This window comes from Pongo abelii, chromosome 2 (genome assembly GCF_028885655.2).
Source record: "Pongo abelii isolate AG06213 chromosome 2, NHGRI_mPonAbe1-v2.0_pri, whole genome shotgun sequence".
In the NCBI taxonomy this organism is placed as follows: Eukaryota; Metazoa; Chordata; class Mammalia; order Primates; family Hominidae; genus Pongo; species Pongo abelii.
Window position 1 is genome coordinate 140763294 of NC_085928.1, and position 21584 is coordinate 140784877.

General features: G+C 39.1%; 1 protein-coding gene across 32 annotated transcripts in view; it reads left to right on the plus strand.

The window, feature by feature from the left end:
* The window catches only part of NEK11 (NIMA related kinase 11), a 329806-nt gene that overhangs the window by 268691 nt on the left and 39531 nt on the right, over positions 1 to 21584 (plus strand). The gene's annotated exons all lie outside the window — the stretch shown is intronic.

Genomic DNA, 21584 nt, shown 5'->3' on the forward strand with positions numbered 1-21584 from the left:
TCACCTGAGGTCAGGAGTTCGAGACCAGCCTGATCAACATGGTGAAACCCTGTCTTTACTAAAAATACAAAAATTAGCCGGGCATGGTGGCACACATCTGTAATCCCAGCTACTAGGGAGGCTGAGACAGGAGAATTGCTTGAACCCAGGAGACAGGTTGCAGTGAGCTGAGATCACGCCGTTGCACTCCAGACTGGTCAACAAGAGCGAAACTTGGTCTCAAAAAATAAAATAAATTCACTTAGTTTCCATTTGTTTTAATAAGGAGTATATAATTTACATGCAGCAAAACTCACCTCTTTTTATATATAGTTCTATAAATTTTGATTTGTATACAATAAGATTCACTCTTTTTAGTAAACAGTTCTATCAATGTTGACAAGTGCAAATAGTCATATAATTATCAGCACAATCAAGATTATTATAGAACAGTTCTCTGTCCCCGAAAATTCCCTGTGCTCCCCCTTTGTAGTCAGCTCCTCCCACCATACCCTGTACCTCACAAGCATGGTCTACTTTCTGTCCCTATAGTTTTTCCTTTTTATAATGTCATATTAGTGAAATCATCACTTAGCATCATAGACCCCCATTTAACTGGATAGTTAGTTATGAATATGGATCTAGATCTATGCATAGTCATATGCTAGAGCCTTGCAATTTTGAATAACTTCATTCCCCACAGAACTGTCACAAGGAGACTCAGGTCTGGCATTAAAGTCACAGGCACCTCACTAGCAGCTTTCCCGAAGGTTTCTGGCCCCAGTAAGAGTCTGCTGTTAGAGAAACTTGCTACCCAGAAAATTTTGAGGCTGAACTGCTGGTTTCCCTGTCAGACTTGTCAGCTTTTTGCAATGACTGGGAGGCCTTAGTTCCTGGGAACAGTGTGAGTAGAGGGAGTCTCCTTCGTCTTGCTCTATTGAGATTTCTAGGGATCAGATCCACCTCACCAAAAAGCTCAATAATGGAAAAGGCCTGAGAATCTGGAGGAGCTTCTGAGCCCACTTTTCCAGTTGGAAGTCAGGGACCTGAAAAACATCTGGGCCCTAAGAAACAGTTTAATGACAGGGATGGCATCATTCTCTGGTGACATTCTCTGAATCACCTTTGCATTGCCAATTCATGCAGTGAGCACAGGAAAAAAATAATCTTTGTAGGGATATGTGTTCTCCACTTTAGGAACTGCAATTACACATATAGTAGGCTATTTGAAGTTGTCCCACAGCTTACTGGTGCTATGCTCTTTTTTTTTTTAAGGCTTTTTTTCCCTCTTTGTCTGTCATTTTGGATAGTTTATTTTGCTATGTCTTAAAATTTATTAATCTTTTCTTCTGCAGTATCTAATCTACTGTTAATCTCATTCAGTTTATGTTTATAAATAGACATTATAAGCAGTTTGAGATTCATAGCAAAATTGACTGGAACATTCAGTGTATTCTTCATCTTAGACATTAAGTTTTCATCTCTAGAAGTTTTGTTTGAGTCTTTTTGTTACATCTTTCTTGTCTCTGCTTAACATGTTCCGTATTTCCTCTATTTAACAAGTAGAGTACGGTTATACTAATTATGTTGATGTCTTTGACATTGTGAGTTAAAACTCACCCTGTTTGGGTGCTGGTTAATTTTGTATTCCAATAAATAGCCTGGATCTTTGTTTTAGTTGCTTGGAAGCAGTTTGATACTTTTGGTTTTTACTTTTGAGCTTTGTTATGTGGGACCAGGGCAGCATTTAGGCTACAGCTGGTCATTTCCCATTACTGCAGCAAGACCCTTCTGGGTTCTTTATGCAATGGCTGATGAATGACCAGGTTTACCAGTTTGGCAAGTATGAAGGTCTGAAGAGGCACTATTCATGGCCCAACGTGAGCCCCAAGTATATTCTCTCTCACCCTCTCGTGTCCTTCTCTCTCTCAGCTCAGTAATCTCCTCACATGCATGTGCTGGTCTACACTCAGCTGAATCACACTGTATGTGTGGGTATACACAGGTTTATTGATTTCTTTTGCTTCACATTTTTTGAAACTGCTTTTGTTTTAATACTTTTGTTAATTATGTAACATGTTTCCATGGGTCGAAAGTCAGATCTATTAAAAGCCATATTTAATGAAGACTAGCTTCTATCCTTGATCCCTTGCCCTATTTCCTCCCTTCCACGTTTAAAAATTTCAGGGTTCATCCTTTCATTTAAAAATATATTCAGATAAATGAATCTCTCTCCTACTGCTTAAGAAATTGGTAACATATTATATACATTTTGTCTCCTTTATTTAGTAATATATGCTGGAGCACAGTAGTATATGGCAATATTCTTCACTTCTTTTTACAGCTTCCAGGTTCTCCTCTGTGTAGATGTACTATTGTTTATTCAACCTGTAACCTAATGACGGACATACGAGTATTTGCAATCTTTCACTAGTACGAATAGTGCTGTAATGAATAGCCTTAGCACATTCAGGGTTTTTTGTTTGTTTTATTGCCAGCGTATCTTTGAGATAGATTTCTAGAAGTGAGATTGCTTAGTTAGAGAATAAATGCATGCATAATTTTGGTAGATATTTCCAAAAGCCGCTTTGCATTCTCACCAGCAATGTATGAGAGTGATGTTTCCCCCACAAAGTATGTTATCAAACTTTTGGAGTTTATTCTGCCTGTCTGTCTGCCTATCTATCTATCCGTCCATCCATCTATTGTATATCTACTTTTGTCTTTTATAAATATACTATTTCATAGTGTGGTCTATTTCGCTTGCTTTTGGTATAGTTTTTGGAATTTAGGAAGCTATATTTTCATGTCTTACAGTAAACACACTTGAGATTAAAGTACACAAAATGTCCCCACATCTAAATTTGGAGTGGAAGGGAAGAAACCACTTTTAGCCTCAGGTTTCAGCTGAGATATCCAACACAGCTTTCCAGAAACCTTGCTTACTGGGAGTCAAATTGTGTTGCTTGCAAAGATTAATAAAAGCGATACTTTTTTTTCTTATCATTTAGCTATTTAGCCAGAGATTTTTGTTTAAATTATCTTAATGAGGAGTAGGGGTTTGTGGTGTTCTAAATCTCTAGTATCTAGGAGGAATCACCTTTCCAGGGCTGCTGATTTTGGTGTCATCCGTTTTAGATTATTAATGCCTAGAGATCAGACATTAGTCTGGCGTTATTAATGCCATAGAGATCAGTGTAGTGACATGCACATCATGCCCAAATGGGCATTGCTTCTCCTATATGTGGACATTGTGTCTATAGTATTTATAGAGGAAGATGAGGGGTAAGGTGATCTTCATAGAGCTGTCTCATGCCCTGGTATATTGAATGGCTACCACAGTGCATGCCACTGCTGATGCTCAAAACAGGTTTCTGTATTTTTGCATCTGTGTCATAGATGCCTGTTCTCCTCCCCAGGTCAGAGCACAGCCCTGGTAGAGTGCTGCCATGAGGGCTGAAGTCAACTATTTAGAGGCTGCAGAAGGCACAGGGATTTTCTATAAATAACAGTGAGGTCAGACCTCATAACTGATTCAGTCTCAGATAGCTGGTTCACAAGTTCTTGAAATTTCTCTTTCACTTTCAATCACAGGAAGATCTTGACAGGAAGATCTAAACAGAACATGAGAAGTCCATGATCTTTATTGTCCTTCTTGTTAAACTGATATATAGCTCATGGTACAGTAGCGATCACTTGTAAAAATGATGGTGAGACATTAAGCACTTGCTAAAAATGTTCCTAAGATGGGGTAGTAACATGAAGTTTATAATCGTACCAGCTCAGTTTTTGAACTGGACCAAAGCCATAGCAATGTTTATATGGAGGGAAACTTACTTTCAATGCATGCCTCCTTTGTGCCAGGGAGTGTGCTAAGCCAGACACCTTCTGTTTCCTGAAGTTCTCACCATATACCTGTGAGGTGCAGAAGATTCTCCATTTTATAGGTAAAGAGTTTGTATTTCAAGAGGTGAAGAAACCCTCCCATTGCCATATAGCTAGTAAGTGGCAAGGCTACATTTCAAATAGAAGTGTAGTTAATTCTAAAACTAGAGTAGGAAAGTACTGCCAAGATGAGATGGGAACAGTGGGAGCTGAGTGATGCTAAAGTCTAGATCTCATCAGGAACTCTAAAGAAGCCTCCTAATTACCACAGGCCCTTTATGTACCTGGCATCATGCTCTGGAACCTATTTGTTTTCATTTGGTAGCCATAAGTACAAACCAACTCACCTTAAAGATGCAGAAGCTGTGATTCAAAGAGGTTAAGTTAAACACCCAAGACCAAAGCTGGATTCTAGGGTTGGTCTGTCTGCTATCATGTTTTATGCCCTTTCACATGCTTTTCTGAATTGGCAGGTATTGGTATTTGTATTTTGACAGCATCTCATTCTCTGAGCTCAGGCTATTACTGTGTGTGTGTGTGTGTGTGTGTGTGTTCATATCACTAGAATGTACTATTTTACTATTTCAAGATTTCCAAGTGCTTTATGAACAAAGCTCATTCTGTTTCACTGATTGAAGTAACCCTTTAAGGGAGAAACAGATGCAGTGATGGTTCTTTTCTCATTCCTTTTCCAAATCTCATTGAAAAAGTGCTAGTTATACCTCCAACATTCCCTTTTTAAAATAAAAGGTCAGTATCAGGCAGTGTTTCAGAAGAAATTGCTGATTGAAATCAGCATTTCAATTTCAAAACAACAAAAGTTTGTACGTAACAAAAGCTTGGTAACCAGCAAATGAGGGCTCCTTACCCAAAGAGTAGTGGCTCTAAATTTGTATGTCGGTTTTAAGAGATCCTTTAAAGAGCCTGTCAGACCTCTTACTCAGCTGTCTCAAGGCCTGGAAGCAATTAATTGAATTCTTGTTGAGAATCTGTTAGGTGTGAGGCATTGTGCTTTGGGGCATAGAACAGACACCTTACAACCTAGCTAGGGAAACTGGACACCTGTAAGTGTGATATACAAGACTGAGGGCAAATGCCAGGAGTCACTGGAGTGGAGCCAGCACCCTGGAAGTTCAGAGGAGGAGGCCCATCTCTTATAAAGGAGTGAGCAGATTCATGCACTTCTCCCTGAAATGGACCTGTTGTATTTGTTTCCCTGCTCCAGGAATGACTTATCATCTTCCTCTGAAGCGGAGGTTCACTAGCATAACTGTAGCCCAGATGTCAGCCAGCTTGTCCCTGCCTCTCCAGGTCTAGGCAACTTTGACTTAAGCCCTTAGGACATGCCCTATGGTAGCTCAAAGCCTTTCCTAAGACTTCTACAAACTCTTGGGTGCTGTGGTGATCTCATCCTCTGGGCTTCTGTCTCTATTGTCCCCATTCTGACCCATATTGACGCACAGTGAAAAATCTAGCCTTTTAATTCATTTTCCCCAGTACTCCCTGTGATGGTTAAGTGAGTGTCAACTTGATTGGACTGAAGAATGCAAATCCAATCAAGGGTGTGTCTGTGAGGGTGTTGCCAAAGGAGATTAACATTTGAGTCAGTGGACTGGGAGAAGCAGACCTACCCTCAATCTGGGTGGGCACTATCTAATCAGCTGCCAGCATGGCTAGAATAAAAGCAAGCAGAAGAACCTGGAAGGACTAGACTGGCTGAGTCTTCTGACCTTCATCTTTCTCCCATACTGGATGCTTCCTGCCCTTAAACATCAGACTCCAAGTTCTTCAGCTCTTGGACTCTTGAACTTACACAAGTGGTTTGCTAGGGGCTCTCAAGCCTTCAGCCACAGATTGAAGGCTGCACTGTTGCCCTCCCTACTTTTGAGGTTTTGAGACTCGACCTGGCTTCCTGGCTCCAGATGGCCTACTGTGGGACTTCACCTTGTGATTGTGTAAGTCAATACTCCTTAATAAACTCCCTTTCATATATACATCTATCCTATGAGTTCTGTCCCTCTAGAGAACCCTGAATAATGTACTCCTATTCACCCAAATCTTCTGTGAGTACACTTGACTTTTTTGAATATTTGAAAGCTAGCAATAAAAGCCTCATGTCACAAGGACATAAGCAACTTCAAACTAATCATTAGGCATCCCTGTTCTTTAAAAATGCTCTTTAGCAGGTGGGCCCATTGGAAAGGAGGCTCTGAGATGATTTTCATGTGGAAAGGTTTCTGGGGATGGCCAGCTCTCTGGATCCATTTATGTAGGGGCAAGGAAGGAAACAGGAGTGGGCAGAGAGAGAAAGTAGGCTTGTGGTACCATCTCAGCAAGGCCTGGTCAACAGCACAGGGTGCATTGAAGCTGGGATGGCCTTGCAGAGTTCATCGAGGGGGCTGAGCTCAAGAGCCCTGCGTCTACCAGTCACTCGCTGCAGGAATGCAGGAAGGGCATGAGCCCTGATGAGGCAGTTCTTGAGCTGAGCTCAGCTGAGGGCAATTCTTCAAGAGGGCTGATGGCAGAAATCTGTCTCCCAAGGGCACTCCAAGTAGGTGGAGAATAAAACTTCTCTATTCTGAAAAACAGTCTTCATCCCCAGCTCCATTCCAGTTTTCTGGCATCTCTCGCTTTCCCACGTTTCTCAGGAGCAAAACAAACTTTTCTCATGCGGGCACCTGAGTCATTCTTCCGCTTCTTTACTAATATCTATGTCCTCAGGCTTTCATCTTTCTTCACAAAAGTCATCCTTGCCTATTGTTTTCTAAATAAACAATTTCCATGTGTGTGCATGCATGTCTGTGCCAGCTGATGCTTAACACATTTGTACCCTAATTCCATTTGCTCCATTTCAATAATGATGGGAAGTATCAGAGAGATAAATCGCCATAATGAGAACAATGTGGATTTTAGGACCTGAACAATCTGGGTTTGCAACTTGGCTACTTTTACTCTGTGGTCTTAGACAAGTCCCTTTACTTCTCAGAGCCTCAGTTTCTTCACCTGTACAACGGAGGAATAATTAAAAATAGCACTATATTGTGTATGAAGTGGTCACTCAGTAAATACCATCCCTTCTACCCTTCTTTCTCGGCCACTTCAACTGCCATTCTGCAGGCCCTGACTTTAGGAGTTAGTGTCTCATTGACTATGAAAATATTTGTTCTGTTAGTTTTTTCACTACACAAATTTGAAATCGTGCTTCCAAGCAAACAATCCTAAAGCAGACCGATTAGCTATTATCAACTGCAAAACAGATGGCCAGGGTTGGGGTGTGGGGGGCATGTGGGAGCAGAGTTCAAGGACTTCTTGGGCAGTATTTATGTTCACAGTGCCAAGGCTTCTTCAGTGTTCCTAGTGGCCCCTGTTTACTCTTTCTTTTTCATATTTCTTTTTTCTTCTTAGAGCTGTAAGTAAACTATGTTATATGCATTTGATTTCCATTATGACCATGCCTGAATTGTAGTAAAGTGTACTTTTCCCAGCTGAGGGCTAGATATTTTTAAACAATTAAGCATGTTTTATGATAAAATTAAATAAATGGATACAGCTGTTTCTATAGTATTTTGAAATATCTATATTATATTATTGAGTGTTGAAAAACCTAAACACCAGCAGGTACTACAGGCTAAGCAGGAAATTTTGTTTTTATTTCTGTATCAATGAGTTTTGCCTGATAGTTTTCAAATTGCCAAATTAGAAAAAGAAAGCATGCAACATGAACCTTTCAATTCTCAGAATAAACTGGCATATCTGGGCTTCCAATGCCTGGGATCTCAGAAAGGAGGCAAGTTTACTCTGACAGTATGGTATGAAGATATTGACAAAAAAAATTTACAAAGAGATTATTTTGGATTCTTGATAAGGTGGGGGTAGAAACAAGGAGTTGCACCTGTCCTTCATTAAGCCCCTCGGGGTGTGAGGGGCACATGCAGGTAAGTCACCCTTGTGCAACATGAATGCGCAAACAGAGCAGCCAGAAGCACTCTAGGTAGAGTCAGGTGCAGAATAATGGGTGAAACCTTAGAAAAACTGGAAGAATATTAGAGCCCTAGTATTTCCCACTCCATATGAAATAGCAGTTTTTTTCTGTCCATCTGTGCCCATGGAAGCTGGACTGCAGGGAAAGGTAATCTCATAGGAGCAGGCATGCTCTTTGGTGCAGCCAAGGATTGTTCAGGAGACACAGAGATCCCTGCCTCCAGAACAAGAGGTAAGGGTGTATCATGGGAATGGGACCCATGGCCCACTTGATCTGTTTCAAGGATGGTCCAAAGATGTTTGTTTGTTTGTTTGTTTTGAGACAGGGTCTCACTCTGTTGCCTGGGCTGGGGTGCAGTGGTGCGATCTCAGCTCACTGCAACCTCCGCCTCCCAGGTTCAAGCAATCTTCCCACCTCAGCCTCCTGAGTAGCTGGGATTACAGGCATGCGCCACTACGCCTGGCTAATTTTTACATTTTTAGTAGAGAAGGGGTTTCGCCATGTTGGCCAGGCTGGTCTCGAACTCCTGACCTCAGGTGATCCACCTGCCTCGGCCTCCCAAAGTGGTGGGATTACAGGAGTGAGCCACTGCGCCCTGCCAAAGATCTTTGTTTCAAGCCTACTTCTATCCAAGATTTTTAAGGCCCAGGGGATATCTGAATTATAAGAGTATCTCATAAATGCTATCCTCCCTCTATCAACATGGGAAAGGCTGTGGATTTGACCTACTTGCCACAAGTCCTTCAACCCTCCAGATGCCAAGCTGAGCCGGCCCACCTTGGTCTAACTCCAGAGCATTCTGATTTGTGCTTCCTCGTGGCATCTCAGCCCTTGGAGAACACTATTATTCCAGTAATATTATGTAAGGAAGGCTGAGATTTTGGTTTGCCTTAACATTCTCTACTTCATCCCAGGGGTATCTCTTTCTCTGGACATGATATAGATTTACATGCATTCTATGTTCCTGCCATAGAAACTATCATGAGTTCTTTGCTGTCCAATATTCATAAAAAACCTGGTGGCAAAAATTCATATTCATAAAGGTTTGCTGGAAAGATATGACCACCACCAATTTCTCCCCATCTTCTAAATCTTACTACTGGATCCACCTATTTCATGACCATGACATTTAAGGGGAGAGAGGTCTCCTCTGACCACTTGCTCTCACTCCCAGTTGTTTGTCCAGAGTGTGTTCTGATTTCATGCTGCTGATTTCAATTAAGGATATGACAAGAGATATTGTCACCTTCTGTATCATGCCATGTTTTCAGGTCTTCCTCCTCCACATTGCAATGTTCTCTTTCTCTGCTGCCTTAGTATCTGGGAAGCTGTTTTTCCTGAGTAGCAGGTTTGTTTTTAATCCTAGGGTTTGAGTTGGTGAGCATACTGATAATCTTTTCTGCTTTGCCACTAGGAATCATAGAATCAAATTTACCTCTCTCTTCGAAGATTATATGGTATGCATTTCTTTCTATTTTTTTTTTTTTGAGACGGAGTTTCACTCTTGTTGCCCAGGCTAGAGTGCAATGGCGTGATCTAGGCTCACTGCAGCTTCTGTCTCCCAGGTTCAAGCGATTCTTCTGCCTCAGCCTCCTGAGTAGCTAGGATTATAGGCATGCACCACCATGCCTGGCTAATTTTGTATTTTTAGTAGAGATGGGGTTTCTCCATGTAGGTCTGACTGGTCTCGAACTCCCGACCTCAGGTGATCCGCCCGCCTTGGCCTCCCAAAGTGCTGGGATTACAGGCATGAGCCACCGCACCCCGCCTATATGGTATGCATTTCTGTGTTAATCTTACTCTTGGATTATGACTTTCCTGACTTTATCTTTCCTCTACCCTGATTTCAACTAATTAGTTTAATGTTTTGTATAGTATAATATATGTTCTTTTAGGCTCCCTCAAATGCTTTGTGAAATGCAAGGGTAGATAGTAATAAATAAATTGCAGAACTATAAAATGGAGATTAAAAACGTTCCTTTCCCCTCCCAGATTAAAGCTACTCATCAGAACTCATCAGAAAAATCAGGTGTATTAGTCTGCTCGGGTTGCCATAACAAAGTACCATAACCAAGTTGCTTAAACAACAGAAATGTATTTTCTGACAGTTTTCAAGGCTGTAAGTCCAAGATCAAGGTGCCAGCAGGTTTGGTTCCTCCTCAGGGCTCTCTCCTTAGCTTACAGATGGCTGTCTTCTTTCAGTGTTCTCATATGTCCTTTTTTCTGTGTGGACCCACATCCCTGATGTCTCTGTGAGTCCAAATTTCTTCTTATAAGGACACCAGTCAGATTAGATTAGGGCCCACAATAACAGCCTTGTTTTAACTTAATCACCTCTTTCAAGGCCTGGTCTACAAATATACAAATATTCAGAGGTAATGGGGGTTAGGACTTCAACATATGAATTTGGGAGATACACAGTTCAGTCTATAACGTAAGGTGTTTTTATTATCTGTGGTGGAAGGACTTTCTTACAGGCCCTTTTCTCCCTTGGTCATGAGGGATAGGTATGAGTGTTTGGAAGGCACTTGCACAGACCATGGCAGTAGCATCAAATGCCTTCCAAAGGACCTCCTCCTGTAGAACAGAGGTGACTGATGGGATTTGGTTTGTAACCTTTTTTGCTTAGTGTCACCTGTGACAGATAAAGAGGACAAGCCTTATGCTCTCCCATTAGAAATTTTTGTCCACTCCTGTGTCTAGGTCTCAGGTTCTAGGTGGTGTACAGTTCCAGACCTGCCGGCAGCACCACAGCTTGTATCTCAGCAACAACTGGTCCAGGGCACACCTGACTTTCACACAGATTATTCTCAGGATGGTCTGTTATCACCCCGAGGTTCTTGATAAGACAAACCCAGTGCTACTGACTTCACTGTCATGGTCCAACACAGCTTGGAGAAATGGGAAAGAGCATGCCCATCTTTGCCTTACCTGTCATCCAAAGATGGAGACAGAACTCTGATTTCTTAACATTATCTCTGCAAGTCAAAGTGTCCAAATTCTTGACACCAGCAGTTAAAACACAGGGCCTTTGATTGAAGCAGACAACTGAGTGAGTTTTCCAGGAGGTCTGAAGAAAGCCAACTCATTATCCAGGTCTCTGAACAGACAAATAATTATCAGACACTGAAATATATTTTCCCATGCAAGTCAGAAATGGCTCAGCCTCTGTTTTGCACTGTTAATTACACTATTGGGCAGAGCCCTGTTACAGTTCTTGGTCATAGATTTACCCTTGATGCCTGGCAGCATGGGTAGGAAACTGAGCTAATGTGTGGTCCTGCCTTACATCAAAATGTGTGCACCCTCAGCAGTGTCAGGTCAAAAATGAGAGGCAAGAAGAATTTCAGACATAGCAGGAGTGCCTCTGCTGTTGTATCAGCTTGTAAAAGAAAAGAAGGCAGAATTATTTTGCAGTGTATTTTGTCAGCAGCAATGTTCTGATCTCAAGAAACTGTGATGTTCACCATGGTGAAAATCAATGAACTAGCTGAGACTTGAGAGAAGCAGGGAGAATGCAGCTTACATAAGCCCAGGCTGCTACCCAGGTCAGGGGTTCTGTCTCCTTTGTCTCTTGCCAAAGTCATTGTTGACTAGACAATTGTCAATTAGTGTTCTAGGCCCAGGGATGGCCCCTGCTGCGGTCATGCTGCCAGACTCTCTGTGACCCCACCCAGCACTTGATGCAGGAGGCTTGAGACAGCTTTCAACCATGCATCTAGATTTCTACTAGTATGCCAAACTCTGTAAGATCAGATAACTGCTTACTGGAAAAATCAAGATCTTCCCTTTCTTTTTTTAAAAGGTGTTTTTAGTTTTAGGTTCACAGCAAAATTGAGAGGAAGATACAGAGATTTCCCATATATCCCCTGCCCCCACACATGCATAGCCTCCCCATTATCAACGCCCTGCACCAAGATGGTACATTTGTTGCAACTGATGAACCTGCATTCATACAGCATAATCACCCAAAGTCTACAGTTAGCTTTAAGGCTCACTGTTGGTGTTGTACATTCTATGGGTTTGAACCAATGTATAATGTCATGTATCCATCATTATAGTATCATACAGAATAGTTTCACTACCTTAAAAATACTCTGTACTCTGCTTAGTCATCCCTCCCAACCCCTGGCAACCACTGATCTTTTTACTGTCTCCACAGTTTTGCCTTTTCTGGAATGTCATATAGTTGTAATGATATAGTATGTGCCCCTTTTCAGTTTGGCTTCTTTCACTTAGTAATATTTAAGATTCCTCCATGTCTTTTCATGGCTTAATAGGTTATTTCTTTTTAGCATTGTATAATATCCCATTGTCTGGATATACCACAGTTTATCCATTCATCTGCTGAAAGACATCTTGGTTGCTTCCAAGTTTTGGCAACTATAAATAAAGCTGCTATAAACATCCATGTTCAATTCTCTCTGTGGACATATTTTCAACTCCTTTAGGTAAATACCAAGGAGTGTGATTACAGAATCATATGGTAAAAATATGTGCAGTTTTGTAAAAACAAAAAACAAAATAAAACAAGAAATCCTCCAAACTGTCTTCCAAAATGGCTGAACCATTTTGCATTCCCTCCAGCAATGAGTGAGAGTTCCTGTTGCTCCTCATCCTTGTCAGCATTTGGTGTTGTTAGTGTTCCAGATTTTAGTCATTCTAATAAGTATGTAGTAGTATCTCATTGTCTTAATTTGCATTTCCCTGATGACATATGATATGGAACATCTTTTCATATGCTTACTTGCCATCTATATATTTTCTTTGGTGAGGTACCTGTTAAGGCCCATTTTTTAGTTAGGTTGTTTGTTATCTTATTGTTGAGTTTTAAGAGTTCTTTGTATATTTTGCATAATAGCCCATTATCAGATAAGTGTTTTGCAAATATCTTCTCCCAGTATGTGGCTTGTCTTCTCATTCTCTTGACATTGTCTTTCGCAGAGCGGTCCAGATTATCATTTCTTGCTCTCAAAAATCATGCCTTTATTGTATCTAAAAAGTCACTGCCATACTCGAGGTAATCTAGGTTTTCTTTTATGTTATCTTCTAGGAGTTTTATAGTCTTACACTTTACATTTAGGTCTATGATCCATTTTGAGATAATTCTTGTGAAGGGTGTAAGGTCTGTGCCGAGATTCAATTATTTGCATATGGATGTACTGTTGTTCCAGCACCATTTATTGAAAAGACTGTCTTTGTTTCACTGCATTGCCTTTTGTAATCTGTCAAAGATCAATTGACTACATTTATGTGGGTCTATTTCTGGACTTCCTGTTCTGTTTCATTGATCTATTTGTCTGTTCTTTTGCCAATACTACATTGTCTTGATTACTGTACCTTTATGGTAACTCTTGATGTCAGATATTGTTAGTTTTCAAACTTTGTTTTCAATTGTGTTGACTATTCTAAACCTTTTTTACCTCTCCATATAAACTTTAGAATCTGTTTGTCAACATCCACAAAGTAACTTGCTGGGATTTTTATTGGGATTGCTTTGCATCTATTGATGAAGTTGGGAGGAACTAACATCTTTTTTTTTTTTTTTTTTTTTAGAGATAGAGTCTCACTCTGTAGCCCAGGCTGGAGTGCAGTGGTGTGATGATAGCTCACTGCAGCCTCAAACTCCTGGGCTCAGGTGATCCTTCTGCCTCAGGCTCCCAAGTAGCTGAGACTACAGAGGTGCACCACTACGTCCAGCTAATAGAACTAACATCTTGCCAATAATAAGTCTTGTTAACCATTAGTATAAAATCTCTCTCCATTTTTTTAGTTCTTATTTGATTTATTTCATCAGAGCTTCATAATTTCCCTCATATAGATCTTGTATATATTATGTTAGATTTATACCTGTTTCATTTGGGGAGGGGGTGCTGATGTAAATGATATTATGCTTTTAATTTCAAATTCCACTTATTCATTGCTGATATATAGAAAAGTGATTGACCTTTGTATATTAACCTTGTATCCTGCAACCTAGCTAGAATCACTTATTAGTTCCAGCAGTCTTTTTATCTATTTTTTTTTATTTTCTACATAGACAATCGTGTCATCACTGAAGGAGAACATTATTTCTTCTTTCCCAATCTTTATATATTTATTTCCTTTTTTATCTTGTTGCATTAGCTAGATCTTCCAGTACAATGTTGAAAAAGTGTGGTGAGAGAGAACATTTTTGCCTTGTAACTGACATTAGTTGGAAAAGCTTTGAGTTTCTCACCCTTAAGTATGATGTTAACTGTAAGTTTTTTGTAGATATTCTTTATCAGGTTGAGGAATTTTTCCTGTATTCCTAGTTTACTGAGAGTTTTTATCATGAATGGGTGTTGTATTTTGTCAAAAGCTTTTGTTTGTGTCTATTTATATGATCATGTGATATTTTTATTTTTAGTCTATTGATGTAATGAATTACATTAATTGATTTTTGAACACTGAACTAGCCTCACTTAGAGGGGATAAATCCCACTTGGTCATGTTGTATAATTCTTTTTATATATTGTTGGATTTTATTTGCAAATATTTTGTTAACACTTTTTACGTGCATGTTTATGAAAAATACTGGTCTGTAGTTTAATTTTCTTATAACGTCTTTGGTTTTGGTTTTTATTTTGGTTTAGGTTGATGGTGGTCTCATAGAATGAGTTAGGAAATATTCCTTCTGCTTCTATCCTCTGAAAGAGATTCTAGGGAATTGTTATAATTTCTTCCTTAAGTGTTTGGTAGAAGCAACAGTGAACCCATCTGGGCCTGGTGCTTTCTGATGTGGAAGGTTATTAATTATTGATTCAATTTATTGAATAAATAAATGGTCTATTCTTGTATGAGTTTTAGCAACTTGTGTCTTTCAAGGAATTGGTGCATTTCATCTAAGTTATCAAATTTGTGGACATAGAATCCTTCATAGTATTGTTTTATGATCTTGTAAATGTTTCTTACATCTATAGTGATGTCCCCTCTTTCATTTCTGATACTAGCCATTTGTGTTCTCTCTCTTTTTTTCTTAATTAGCCTGTCTAGTGGCTTATCAATTTTACTGATCTTTTCAAAGAACCAGCTTTTGGTCTTCTTGATTTTCTGTATTGATTTCCCATTTTGAATTTCATTGATTTCCACTCTAATTCTTACTTCTTTCCTTCTGCTTACTTTGATTAAATTTGCTTTTCTTTTTCTAAGGTAAAAACTTAGATTATGGATTTTATATCTTTCTTCTTTTCCAATATATGCATTCAATGCTATAAATTTTTTCCTAAGCATTGCTTTCACTATATCCACAAATTTTGATAAGTTGTGTTTTCATTTGTATTTAGTTCAAAATACGTTAAAATTTGTCTTGAGATTTCTTCTTTAACCCATGTGTTATTTAGAAGTGTGTTGTTTAATCTCCATGTGTTTCAGGATTTTCTAGTTATTCTGTTATTGATTTCTAATTTAGTTCCACTGTGGTCTGAGTGCAGACATTGTATGATTTCTATTTTTTAAAAAAGTCTATGTCTTTTATGGCCCTAAATATAGTCTGTCTCGGTGAATATTACATGTGAGCTTGAGAAGATTTGTATTCTGCTGCTGTTGAATGAAGTAGTCTGTAGATGTCAGTTTTATCCTTTTGATCAATGGTATTGTCAAGTTCAACTATGTCCTTACTGATTTTCTATCTGCTGTATCTGTCTATTTCTGAAAGAAGGATGTTGGAAGTCTCCAATGATGATAGTGGATTTATCTATTTTTCCTTTCAGTGCTGTCAGTTTTTGCTTCATGTATTTTGACACTCTGTTGTTAGACACATACACATTAAGGAACATGTGTGTTAAGGATTGTTTTGACTTCTTAGAGAATTGACCCCTTTATTATTATGTAATGCCTTTATTTATAAATAAATATATTTTTTATTTTTAATAATAATATATTTATATATAAATATAAATATATTTATATATAAATAAATCAAATCATAGCTTCCCTTGATTTGAAATCTGCTCTGTCGTGCCATCTCGGCTCACTGTAACCTCCGCCTCCTGGTTTCGAGTGATTCTAATGCCTTAGCCTCCTGAGTAACTGGGATTACAGGTGTGTGCCATCACAGTAATATTTTTAGTAAAGACAGGGTTTTACCATGATGTCCAGGCTAGTCTCGAACTCCTGGCCTCAAGTGATCCACCTGCCTCAGCCTCCCAAAAGTGCTGCGATTCCAGGCATCAGCCACCATGCCTGGCCCTTGATAGGTAGTTTTTGATCCTTACCCTCCTCCCACCGTCTACCTCTCAGTAGGCCCGAGTGTCTGTTTTTCCCTTCTTTGTGTTCATGTATACTCAATGTTTAGCTTCCACTTATAAGTGAGAACATACAGCATTTGGTTTTCTATTCCTGTGTTAGCTTGCTTAGGATAATGGCCTCCAGCTCCATCCACGTTGCTGCAAAGGATATGATCTCATTCTTTTTATGACTGTATAATATTCCATGGTGTATATGTACTACGTTTTCTTTATCTAGTCTACCACTGATTAACATTTAGGTTGATTCTATGTCTTTGCTTTTGTGAATAGTGCTGCAATGAACATATGTGTTGCACTCGTCTTTATCTTAGTATGATTTCTATTCTTTTGGATACATACCCAATAATGGAATTGCTAGGATGATTGGTAGTTCTATTTTTAAGTTATTTGAGAAATTATCAAGCTGGTTTCCAAAATAGCTGAACTAATTTACATTCCCACTGGCAGTGTATAAGCATTCCCTTTTCTCTGCATCCTCTTCGGCATCTGTTGTTTTCTGACTTTTTAATAATAGCCATTGTGACTGGTGGGAAATGGTATTTCATTGTGGTTTTGATATGCATTTCTCTGAGGATTAGTGATATCGAGCATTTTTCATATGTTTGTTGGCCACATGTGTATGTCTTCTTTTAAGAAGTGTCTGTTCATATCCTTTGTACACTTTTTAATGGGGTTGTTGGTTTTTTGCTTGCTGATTTGTTTAAGTTCCTTATAGATTCTGGATATTAGACCTGTCAGATGTATAGTTTGTAAATATTTTCTCCCATTCTGTAGGCTGTTTGTTTACTCTGTTGACATTTTCTTTTGATGTGCAGAAGCTCTTTAATTTAAGTTTCATTTGTCAATTTTTATTTTTATTGCAATTATTTTTGTCATCTTCATCATGAAATCTTTACCAAGGTCTATGTGCAGAATGGTATTTCCTAGATTACCTTCCAGGATTTTTATTGTTTTAGGTTTTACATGTAAGTCTTTAATCCATCTTGAGTTGATTTTTGTATATGGTGTAAGGAAGGGGTCCAGTTTCAATCTTCTGCATATGGCTAGCCAGTTATCCCAACACCATTTATTGAATAGGAAGTCTTTCCCCACTGCTTGTTTTTGTCAACTTTGTCCAAGATCAGATGGTTGTAGGTGTGTGACTTCATTCCTGGGCTGTCTGTTCTGTTCCATTGCTCTATGTGTCTGTTTTCTGTACCAGTACATACTGTTTTAGTTATGGTATCCTTGTGATATAGTTTGAAGCCAGGTGATGTGATGCCTCTAACTTTGTTCTTTTGCTTAAGATTGCCTTGGCTATTAGGGCTCTATTTAAGGTTCATATGAATTTTAAACTAGTGTTTTGTAATACTGTGAAGAATATCATTATTAGTTTGATAGGAATAGCATTGAATATGTAAATTGCTTTGGGCAGTATGGCTATTTTAACAATACTGGTTCTTCCTAATCATGAGTATGAAATATTTTTCTATTTGTTTGTGTAATCTCTGATTTCTTTGAGCAATGTTTTATAATTCTCATTGTACAGAATTTTCACTCCCTGTTTAACTATATTCCCAGATGTTTTGTTCTTTCTGTGGCTATTGTGAAAGAGATTGCATTCTTGATTTGGCCCTCAGCTTGGACGTTGATGGTTTATAGAAATGCTACTGATTTTTGTACATTGATTTTATAGGCTGAAGCTTTGCTGAGGTCATTTATCAGATTTAGGAGCTTTTGAACAGAGACTGTGGGGTTTTCTAGGTATAGACTCATATTGTCTACAAACAGATAGTTTGATTTCTTCTCCTATTTGGAAGCCTTTTATTTCTTTGTCTTTCTTGATTGCCCTGACTAGGACTTACAGTACTTTGTTGAATAGAAATGGTGAGAATGGGCATCCTTGTCTTGTTCTGTTTCTCAAGGGGAATGCTACAGCTTTTTTTTTTTTCTTTCAGTATGATGTTGGCTGTGGGTTTGTCAGAGATGCCTCATTATTTTGAGATACGTTCCTTCAATGCCTAGTTTGTTGTGGAGGGTTTTTAACATGAAAATATGTTAAATTTTTTCAAAACCCTTTTCTTCATCTATTGAGATGATCATGTGGTTTTTGTTTTTAGTTCTGTTTCTGTGATGAATCACATTCATTGATTTGTGTATGTTGAACCAACCTTGCATCCCAGTAATAAAGCCTACTTGATCATGGTGGTTTAGCTTTTTGATGTGCTGCTGGATTTGGTTTGCTAGCATTTTATTGAGGATTTTTGCATCTATGTTCATCAGGGTATTGTTGTGTCTCTGTCATATTTTGGTATCAGGATGATGCTGGCCTCATAGAGTGAGTTAGGGAGGAGTCCCTCCTCCTTAATTTTTTGGAATAGTTTCCAGAGGCATGGTACCAGGTCTTCTTTATACATCTGGAAGAATTCAGTTGTGAATCTCCCTGGTATGGGACTTTCTCTTGTTGGCAGGCTTTTTATCACTAATTCAGTTTTGGACCTCATTACTGGTCTGTTTTCAAGAGTTCATTTTCTTCCTGGTTCAATGTTGGGAGGTTGTAGGTTTCCAGGAATGTATCAGTTTCTTCCAGGTTTTTCAGTTTGTGTGCATAGATATGTTTGTAGTAGTCGCTGAGGTTTTTTTTTTTATTATTTCTATGGGGTTGGTAGTAATGTCCGATTTCTTATTTCTAATTGTGTTTATTTGGGTCTTCTCATTTTTTTCTTTATTATTCTAGCTAGTGGTGTATCAGTCTTATTTATTCTTTTAAAAAACAAACTCCTGAATTCATTAATCTTTTGGAGGTTTTTCACATCTCAGTTTCATTCAGTTCAGCTCTGATTTTGGTTAGTTCTTACCTTCAGCTTTGGGGTTGGTTTGCCTCTTGTTTTTCTAGTTCTTGTAGTTGTGATGTTAGGTTGTTAATTTGAGATCTAACTTTTTGATGTGAGCATCTAGCACTATAAACTTTCCTCTTAACACTACTTTAGCTGTGTCCCAGAGATTCTGGTATGTCGTATCTTTGTTCTCATTAGTTTCAAAGAATTTCTTGATGTCTAACTTAATTGCATTGCTTACCCAAAAGTCATTCAGGAGAAGATTGTTTAATTTTCATGTACTTATATGGTTTTTAGAGATCTCCTTAGAGATTTGTTTGTATTGTGCTGTGGACTGAGAGCTTGGTTGGTATGATTTCGATTTTTTTTCAATTTGCTGAGAATTGTGTTGTGGCTGATTGTATGTTTGATTTTAGAGTATGTGCCATGTGGCAATGAGAAGAATGTATATTCTGTTGTTTGGGGTGGAGAGTTCTGTAGATGTCTGTCAGGTCCTTTTGGTCAAACGTCAAGTTCAAGTCCTGAATATCTGTTTTCTGCCTCGGTGCTCTGTCTGATACTGTCGGTGGGGTGTTGAAGTCTCTCATTATTATTGTGTGGTTATCTAAGTCTCTTTGTAGGTCTCTCAGAACATGGTGCTTCTGTGTTGGGTGCGTATATATTTAGGATAGTTAGGTCTTCTTGTTGAATTGAACCCTTTACCATTATGTAGTGCCCTTCTTTGTCTTTTTTGATTATTGTTGGTATAAAGTCTGTTTGGTCTGAAATTAGAATAGTGCCTCTGCTTTTTCCTGTTTTCCATTTTCGTAGTAGATTTTTCTAAGTCCCTTTACTTTGAGCCTATGTGTGCCATTGCATGTGAGATGGGTCTTTTGAAGATAGCATAGAGTTGAGCCTTGCTTCTTTATCCAACTCGACACAGTGCCTTTTAATTGTGGCATTTGGTCTGTTTACATTCAAGGTTAATATTGATATGTGTGGACTTGATCCTGTCATCATGTTATTAGCTGGGGTTATTATACAGACTTGATTGTGTAGTTGTTTTATAGTGTCAACGGTCTATGTATTTAAGTGTGCTTTTGTGGTAGCTGGTAACTGTCTTTCCTTTTCATATTTAGCACTCCCTAAAGGATCTTTTGTAAGGTGGGTCTGATGGTAATGAATTTCCTTAGAATTTGCTTGTCTTAAAAGGATCTTAGGGTTTTTTTGTTGTTGTTATGTTTTAATTTTTTGTTTATGAAGCTTAGTTGGCTGGGTATGAAATTCTTGATTGGAATTTTGTTTCTTTAAAAATGCTGGATATAGGCCCCCTATGTCTTCTGGCTTGTAGAGTTTCTGTTGAGAGGTCTGCCATTAGCCTGATGGGGTTCCCTTCGTAGGTGACCTGTCCCTTCTCTCTAGCTGCCTTTAGCATTTTTTCTTTCATTTTGACCTTGGAGAATCTGATGACTGTGTCTTGGGGATGCTCATCTTTGTATAGTATCTCACAAGTGTTCTCTGCACTTCCTGATTTTGAATATTGGCCTCTCTAACAAGGTGGGGAAAATTTTTATAGACAGTATCCTTAAATATATGTTCCAAATTGCTTGCTTTCTCTCCCTCTCTTTAAGAGATGCCAGTGAGTCATAGATTTGGTCTCTTTACATAATTCTTGCTTTCTCTCCCTCTCTTTCACATATACCAGTGAGTCATAGATTTGGTCTCTTTACATAATTCCATATTTTTGGAGGTTCATTCTTTTTTATCCTTTTTTCTTTATTTTTGTCGGAGTTAATTTGGAGAACCAGCGTTTGAGCTTTGAAATTTTTTCCACAGCTTGGTCTATTCTGGTATTACTATTTGCAATTGTATTATGAAATTCTGGAAGTGAGTTTTTCAGCTCTATCAGATCAGTTTGGTCCTTTCTTAAAATGGCCTTTCATATTTCAGTTCCTGTATTGTTTTATTGTATTCCTTAGATTTCTTGGATTGGGTTTTGACTTTCTCCTGAATCTCAATGATCTTTTCTATCCATATTCTGAATTCTACGTCTGTCATTTCAGCCAAGTTAAGAACCATTGCTGGGGAACTTGTGCAGTTATTTGGAGGTAAGAAGACACTCTGACTTTTTGAGTTGCCAGAGTTCTTGTGCTGGTTCTTTCTCATATTTGTGGGCTGATGTTCCTTCAATCTTTGAAGTTGCTTTCTTGTGGATGGGTTTTTTGCTTTTATCTTCTTTAATGCCCTTGGGAGTTTGATTGTGGTACGGGGTGGGTTCAGGCATCTGGCTTTGTTTATGGAATAAGCTGAGCTGTGTGCTCTAACTCTAGAGGCTGGTACCAGTCCCCGAGCTTTGTTCTCTGGACCCTTGAGGTTAGGAACCTGCTGCACTGGGGGGGTTGAGGTGTTCCCGGTCTGCTAGCCACAACATGCCAATAGTTGGTGCTGGCCAAAGAGTTCTGCTGGGGCAATGGCAGTGGGATCTGTGTTCACGCGCACATGCCAGCAGCTGAGACAGTCATGGGGTATACATGTGTCAGCTGGGGTGGAGCACCATTGGGAATGAAGTGATGGCATTCCTGCACCCACTCGTGCTGGTGGCAGTGGTGGCATGACTGAGTGGGGTGCAAGCAGGGGTGGGGTTGCCAGCATGTGTGTGCTTGTGCTGGTGGC